Genomic DNA, 8,430 nt, shown 5'->3' with positions numbered 1-8,430 from the left:
AATTTCAAAACATACACTCACAAAGCCATTTAACCATCGAACAATAACAAATAACATAAACAAAGATAAAAACTAAAAAAAAAAAATAAAACTTAAATTTTAACAAAACATAACAGCAAAATAACAAACAAATGAAGCAAACCCAGATTGAAGAATGGAAGCTTTGAAAAATTAAAAAAAAAAAATTATACCCACAAAAACCAAAATGAAGGACACTTTGAAAATCATGAAAAAAAAACAAAGATAAAAATTGGCTAGATTTAGGCCCATTGAAATTTAAAATATGCATATTTAACATATTTAAATTGAATTCAAAGTGAATTTTATGTAAATTGAGTTTACAGTAATTTGATTTGTTAAATTAAAATTTTAGTATTATGATGGTTAAAATGATTTATGGTAATTTAATTTGTCAAATTATTTTGTTTTTACAAAAGTTAAGGATTTAAGAGGCCTAATTTCTAATTTAGTATAATGAAATGAGAAAAAAAATAAGCCCATCATTGATTAATTTAAAACAAACATTATTTGATTATTGTATTAGAAAATTTTTACAAATCATCGAGGTAAAGCTGATAGATCAAATAAATCGAGTAATAACTTAATTGAGAGGATCTAAAATTTAATTATTTCCTTAGATTCTCTTTGATTTCTTCTATATCATTGTTTTTATCATAATTCTAATTAAATTAAAAAACAAACTAAAAATTGAAATAACTTTTACTTTTCATTATTAAAATAACCTACCACTTTAATCCACAAGGATTAGTATACTACTTAATGGTACGTTATTCTGAGTGATGCAATGCATCAGAATTCTGTCATAATGATCTCCCGCATTAACTCTTTAGGTGCTGCAAAACAGAACAAAAAAATTGACCTCATTTAAACCATATTAAGAAATTTGAGAATATATATTGCAGCTCAAATTCTTCAGCTGTATTAGGAAGTAATTTTGAGGAAGAATAACTCAGATTGTCACCATAAAACCTGAACTTGATGACAATATATGGTAAAATTAGAAACCAGGATTCTTGGAAGAGGTTCAAAATAGGGTATCTCCTGCCAATTTATCTTGAAAGTTTAGGGTGGGGAGAAGCTTTCTAATTTTAGGAAAGGGTAGACTGTATATCTTAGAAAAGACTTAGATTTACAGATCGTTCTCCAAAAGAGAATGCTGACGGTGGGACTCGGACTTAAACCTTACAAGCCCTTACAACTCAACCAAAGTAGTTTTTCCACATCATAAACTTGACACATTGATCCAACTAATGAAATAAAGATGGGATTCGCTACTCACCGGAAGCTTTTATTTTTCATTTTCAATATTGTCATGACTAAAATTTAACAGCAAAAGATCAAAATGGTTGAACCATCAACTTACATTTTGCAGTAATGATCTAAAAACGGTTTAAAAGGTCTAAAGTTTCTAATTGATTTAATTAGAAAATAAAGTGTCAAGAGTGGTTATGATGTAGTTTAAGGTCATGAAACAGATAGGGAAGGAAGAGATTCAAGAGATACCTTCTCGATCAGTGAAGAGATTAAACCGACCAATAGCTTGTCTGAGGAATATTTCAACTCCACTGACAATGATTGCTCCTGCTGCCTCCGCATCTTTTAATAGTCTTGTTTTCCTAGGAGTGTAAACAGCATCAAAGACCAGCTCATAATCTCCCAAAGTTGCCTGGAACATTGAAAGCAAATAACTTCAGTAATGAAACAAAATTGAACTTTATGCTTCAGAAAAGAAATGGCACTTAGTGATGGAAGGTGGAGACCTCAGCAACAGGATTGCGCTGATCAGTATTCGGGTGCATTCCTAAGGGTGTTGCATTTGCAAGGATCGATCCTTGCTCTGGCTGGAAGTTAACTACTTCTTCAAAAGGTCGAGCTTCACCCGAGACAGCACAAGCAAGGGACTTTGCTCTCTCTTTTTCCACAAGCAATGATAATAGTAAGGAAGGGTTTTGATTCTCTACTCATAATGTTTATTCCCAATGCTACAACAATGTACTAAAAAAGCGTAGGCAGAAGTTATAGTTGACAATCCTGTCAGCATAAAGGGAAAAACCATGGATTTGCCTTTTAAGAATTGTAGATCACATACCAAAATCAATGTCAAAAATGACTATTTGAGCTCCTCTGCTTTTAGCACCAAATGCCAATGCTCTTCCTGCACCTCCAGCACCAACTAGCACAAAGAGTTTCCCTGATATCGGACTGCCTAAAGATACTTTATTACCAGTGCATCTCTTTTCTATAGTAGTTTACAGTTTGCAAGTACAAAAGTGTCAGGATATCGGCATCTAGAATGGACTAGTCTTTGATCAATACAATAAACTTCTATGAGGACATGATGAGCATTTTTTTTCTCATCAATGGCAGGTACCTTTTAGAGCATCCTTGATCGCAGTTATTGCAGCTTCGCAGTCAGTATTATAACCTATCAGCTTTCCATCACAAGGCCCCTTACAATCGTATTAACAGCAGCACCTATAGACTGATAGTGCATGAAAAAAAAATTTGATAACATTGTCAAATATATAAATATAGGAAACTGCAAGCAGATGCTATTAATAGGGAATTGAAGCACTAGGAATTCTGGATATAGGAAAAATTCTAGAATCGCCTCTATATGAAACAGGTAAATATATCGATATAGAACATGTCAGCATACAATTGTTTGCGTGTAATCTTCTGCTACTTTTGGTTTCCCATCACAAAATGTGCCATCTTGATGATATCTGCTCCGGTAGCTCACATGCTAGCAGCAAGATTGTTTAACTCTTCATCTGAAGAGGTCATTCCATTTATGTGACATGACACAATAAATTTGGTATCACTACCATTCTTCATTTTCTATTCCCAAATAAGATCAGAAGCAACCTGGACAATCACATGATATGCAAGTCAGAAAAAACTACGAGAAATTTCAAAGGAACAAACAGGTCATTCAAAGGGAAAACTGCCTATGGCACTTTTTAACTGCTATCAGATAAATGAGAAACGAAAATGGGTGAAAATATTATTTAAGTTTGTAAAATAGTCAATAATAGAAATGAAAGCACCAAAATGCAATAATCAAGAGTATAATAGTTTGCGAACAAAAGTACAACAATTTAAAAGCTACCTTGAGTTCAAAATCAACATAATCAGCTCCCATTTCTGTAGCTAAATGACGTGCTTCAAGCCGGGAGTGACCATCTCATTCATACTGACCACCTTCCGATTTAGGCCTGAAGAAAAGACTGAATCTTACAAATTCAATACATGGAAACTTCAAACCTTCCCAAACTTTCAAACCCAAGTTATATTTTCATCTTTCCTACAGTTTTAGAAGTTACATACAACATAGATTCCTGTCATCTCAGAAAGAATGGCAATATTCTATCACTGCCACCTGTTGTAATCTAATTATCCTACCTCACAACACAACTCACAAGCTTCTGAAAGTGAAAATGAAGAAAACATTATTAACATAAGTAGCAGTACGATACATTTTCATGCAGAAAAAGAGTACAAACTCATTAAAAACTCCATAAAGTTGGGCACTGATATTTGTCCTCTCTGTTTCCAGCAATTTCTACGATATGTTTGCATCCACAAGCACAAGTGACAACGTTCAGTATCATGGTTGGTCTCAAATAGGTAGAACAAAAAACATTTATTATTGCAGCTATTTGATGTGTTGAATTCGGGATGCCCCTGTCTTCAAATCACCCAATAGAAGCCCATCCTTACAACGATATGCTGCAGTTTTTGCACAAAAATACATTGCATGTGATTCTGAATTATTGGCCACATCCATTTAAAAAGAAATGATGGGACCTAATAATAACTTTTCCACAAAAAAGGACAAGGTACGGTAACATACAGAAAAGAATCTACCAAATACAATCTTGACTTCTAAAATGAGGGAAAAAAAGCATTTTTTCCAACTCTAATCTCCTAATATTCATAAGACTGCTCAAATAACATAAAACTAAGAAATCCACTGGTAGAAAAAAACATAGTTGAGATGATTACCTATATACAATGATCACTGGCAAAACTTTATTTTTGAGGATGATTTGAATATCCTGGTGAGGCTGGAAATTCTTGATAAGCTCCAATCTAACCTCAACAACTTGGGCACCTTCAGCCTTTGCCTGGGGCATGTCTTTAACCATTTGTTCCACTGATTGAGCCATTAATGGAGCACATATCATAGTTGAATTGTTCAACATCCCAGTACTACCCATTTCAGCAAAAGATCAAAAAAGCCAGCTAAACTTTGAGAAACCCAAAAAAAGAGAAATTAATATAAATCAGAATACATAAATAAGTTTGGTGTATATATAGCGTATTAAACAGAAGAACTTTGCCAAAAGGAGAGTTAGTTGATGTAACAAGTCAAAAAACTGCCAGAGACAGAATGATTCTGTAGCATTTTAAAAATATTGGTTATATGATTTAATTAAATTAAATTTTAAAGTTAATATTGACGTTTCTCTTTAGTTTTTAGTTTTTTATTTCCTTTTTGCTTTGATTGGTGTGGCATGTGCAAGGTGAAAAAAAAATACAAATAACTTTATTCATATTTTTCCTTTTTGGTCTTTGCTTCCCACACGAAATCAACATTGAATCCACCTCATGTTTTTATCCATTTAAGGACAAAACTATCTATAAGTCTAAACAAATTTTTTTTTCTTTTTTTGCCAATCACAAATCTAAAAAGCTAGATTTAGTGAAAAATAATAATATTTAAGTGAAACGGTAAATATTATTATAATGCAGGACTGGGGACGTACCAGGACCAGGAGCCAGGACTGGAGACAGGCTAAAGAGTAGACATGTTCAAGTGGGCTGTGTTTGATGTAAGACTGGGCTAGCTCCAAGTTTTTCTTGATCTTGGCATCTGCCCATGTCTTTGATTAGCAAAAATGAGGGAAATTTTCAAATTACAAATAAACTGTTTCAACTTTCAAAATGCAAATTACTTTCTTAGATTATATTATAATTATTACAAACAGTTACTTTTGATGTTCCACTTGAAACCCTCAGTCCTGGAACCGACTCTAGTACCACTGAGCTAACAGCTCATTTTACAAGCAGTAAAAAATTATTGTCCAGGTTCCATGGTCTCTCTGAGAAATCAAATACCAAAGCAAAAGCTTCTACAGAAGGCAAACAGCAAACTCACAGGGCTAAATTTCATTAAGTTGCTCATTTCAATCAGAGTCTGAGCTTCTGTTATCAGCAATGGTAGCCATATCTGCCTGCTTTTTACCACTTAATAGGTTTGTGTCAGCAGAGAAATTGGTGTTGTCCCATAAAACGTGTGGCACAGCTTGATCTGCAAAGAAGCTTTCCAGTAGTTGCAAAGGTGACAGTTTAACTGTGGAACCAGCACTAGAAGAAGTGCTTGAGACGGCTTCTACTGAAACATTTATGGAGGTTAACTTAGTTCCACACTCGTGCCGTGGTTTTGAATTGGCAGAAGGGACTTTTCCAGTTTTTTTTCTGGCATGTTTCCTGCTTTTGCTTCCTAGCAGCATCGTTTCGATCTGCCTTCTGCCTTTCCAGTTGTAAAATGTAGTCTTTCAGATCGTTTGGTGGGTATGGTGATTCAAGCTTGTGATCAGCAACGCATCCGCTGACTTTCCTCACGACAGCTATTTCATGATCTATAATTTGATGCTGCGAGCACATTCAAGTTAATACACAGAATCAGGATTACAGTTCAATTTTCAGCAAATTTTTGAGCATGCATAATGATAAAAGTTCTATGGAAAAGTTACCCATTTCCAATGCGATTTTTTGGCCTTGTGATACGAACTCGCTTTGGAATATTCCAAGTGAACTTTCAGCATGTGTGCGGGGGGAACTTGTCAACAAGATCAAACGCAAATATGTATGCAATAGCCTCAAGCCGTAGATTGTTTTTTACAAGGGTTTCAATCAAGACTGTCAAATTGAAAGCAGATTTTGCAGGTGTCATCAGAATGCCGTCACGCAAAAAAAAAAAAAAAACTCATGTGAAAACACCATCTGAACTTAATATGTTACCATTATAATCCATAAATGTCATATTTTTGCTGAGAAATTTAAAGAACGAGATGATTGGCAAAGAAACAACAAGATAAGTAATTAGCAGAATTCAGAAACTTACTACAAATAAAAAAATGTTGCGGAAAAAAAAATAAGAAAATAATTTACCCATAAGGACCCCCTTTGATTCCTTTCATGTACCATTCGAGTACATGATGCAACAAAACACTGTTGTAGCATCTAGGGTTCCATATGCAAAAGTTGTACCTCAAGAAATCACTCAAATATTATTTTGGGGAATTCCGGCATTCCATTATACCTGGTCGCTAACAGCTAGAAGATGTAACTATAGTAGCATTAATATAGCTATGCAGAGAAGACAAGGATAACCTCACCTAACAGCTAAACGAACCAACAAAAAGAGAAACGATAAACTAGAGAGACAGATAGAAAGTAGACTAACCGCAGATCTTATCTGTCAAACCAAGAGCCAGGCACAAATCAGGAGACTGTCTATACTCACTTGCAATTACCAAAAGACCAAAAAGCTCATCCGCATCATAAGCAGAAATCAAAATGTAGGTGACTATCAGCTGCAAGAAACCATATGCCATCACACCATTCTGGTACTTTTGCGTTCTTTCTTTCCAATCATCTGCCAACTTCAAAACATCTTCATTTACATGGGGTTCAATCTGGAGCGGAAATGTCCTTAACTGCTCCATCAATAGAATGCAACTCGTTCTTACTTCTCCTGAGGCTTCCCTAATAAATTCATCCCGAGTTCTTTTTCTTTTTAGGAGCATGCCCTGACTTTGAATGATAAAAGGTCGATAATGCATCCAAAACAAGTTTTGCAGGATCGGGAGACAATTGAAGAGCGTCAGAAATTTCACTGCGCATTAAATCGTGATCCTCCACATGCTCACATAGAAAAAGTATTAAACCCTTCGCATCCATACCGGTGCTATAAGATTGTAGGTCAATCCTTGCCTCTGAAGGAACAACGCCATCCAATTGAAAATTTTCTAATTGACATCGGTCAATCTTTACTTGAGCATGATGAATACTACTTTCCGTACGGTTAGAGAATCAACTTATGAACATAAATTTAACAAGTGAATTTTTAGTGTCAAAAGAATAGAAAACCAACAAAGATATACTTGCCAAACTCTAAGCACGCACGGTACCATTATGCTGCAAATTATTGTAATTACAAACAAATACATTCAACAATAACAAAAAGTTGCTGAGGAAGGGAGGATTAAACATTGAATTATTATCTTGGTCGATAAAAAGAACTAAAAAGGTAATAACAAGAAAAAAAAAAAAAAAGAGATTTTAGCTGGGGCGGCCTTGTCAACTGCTCCAGGTGAAGTGAGCTGTTCCAAGCTCCTGTTATTGGCAATTGAACACCCATCTTGCCAATTAAATGAGTTTGTGTCTACAGAGAAAGCATTGGAGTCCCACAAACTACAAGCAACAGCTTGATCAGCATTGGAGTCCCACAAACTACAAGCAACAGCATTGGAGTCCCACAAACTATAGGCATTCAGAAGGTGTGCAGGAGGGAACTTGTCGGCAAGATCAAATGCACAAATATATGCAATAGCCTCAAGCCGCAGATTATTTTTATGAGGTCCTCGATAAGGACTGCCAAATGCAACCAAATTTTGCAGTTCTGATCAAAATGCCATAAAATACTGTTACTGAAAGAAATGCACCACCTCAACTTGCTAATAACTATTACCTCAACTTATTATAGACAAGAGCATAGAGTACTTATCAAAATCAAAGAATTTTGCAGAGTTCATTTCCGAAGCCATTGATGCTTTAGCTTCCAATAACTAGCTACTATAGAAATGAGAGCGGGAGAATTCTGAACAACTAAATATATAACCATATTGATCTGCCAATCCCTTTTATTTACCATTCGAATACTTGCTGCAACCACGCAACTGCTGCAGCATGTCAAGTTTTTATGCGAAAATTTTATAGTAGGGGAGAGCAGTCGAATCTTATTTGGGAAACTCCTGCTGTATATCAAGCATTATGCTAGAGAGGTGTAACTGTTGGGAAACATCAGGCTAGAATCTGACCTTTAATTCTCAAATATAGCTAATATTCCAAATATTGGTTGGCTCAAGAAATAATCTAGCCCAGCAATCCCTCGTCTAATGTCTTCTACTTTTGTTTTCCATTTCTTAAGGAGTATGACATGTTGGAATAGGAAATTATGTTTACAACTTATAGGGGTGTCTGATATATATCTACAAAGATCTCGAATTTCAAATTCGAAGGTAAAATCATAAGTTCAGCATGTTTTTTTTTAATTGCATGCACATAAAAATTAACAATAATAATAGAATGGGACAAAAATAATCAGAAATGTTTTTT

General features: G+C 34.8%; 1 pseudogene; it reads right to left on the bottom strand.

The window, feature by feature from the left end:
* Window positions 1-658: 658 nt before the first annotated feature.
* LOC149515570 (bifunctional 3-dehydroquinate dehydratase/shikimate dehydrogenase, chloroplastic-like) lies at window positions 659-4,334 on the bottom strand (annotated as a pseudogene).
* Window positions 4,335-8,430: the final 4,096 nt, after the last annotated feature.

The sequence above is a fragment of the Durio zibethinus genome, chromosome 12, assembly GCF_047325235.1.
Source record: "Durio zibethinus cultivar Kanyao isolate XHJ-2024 chromosome 12, ASM4732523v1, whole genome shotgun sequence".
Classification (NCBI taxonomy): domain Eukaryota; kingdom Viridiplantae; phylum Streptophyta; class Magnoliopsida; order Malvales; family Malvaceae; genus Durio; species Durio zibethinus.
The sequence above is the reverse complement of the archived record's forward strand: the minus strand, read 5'-3'. Positions and strand labels throughout refer to the sequence as shown.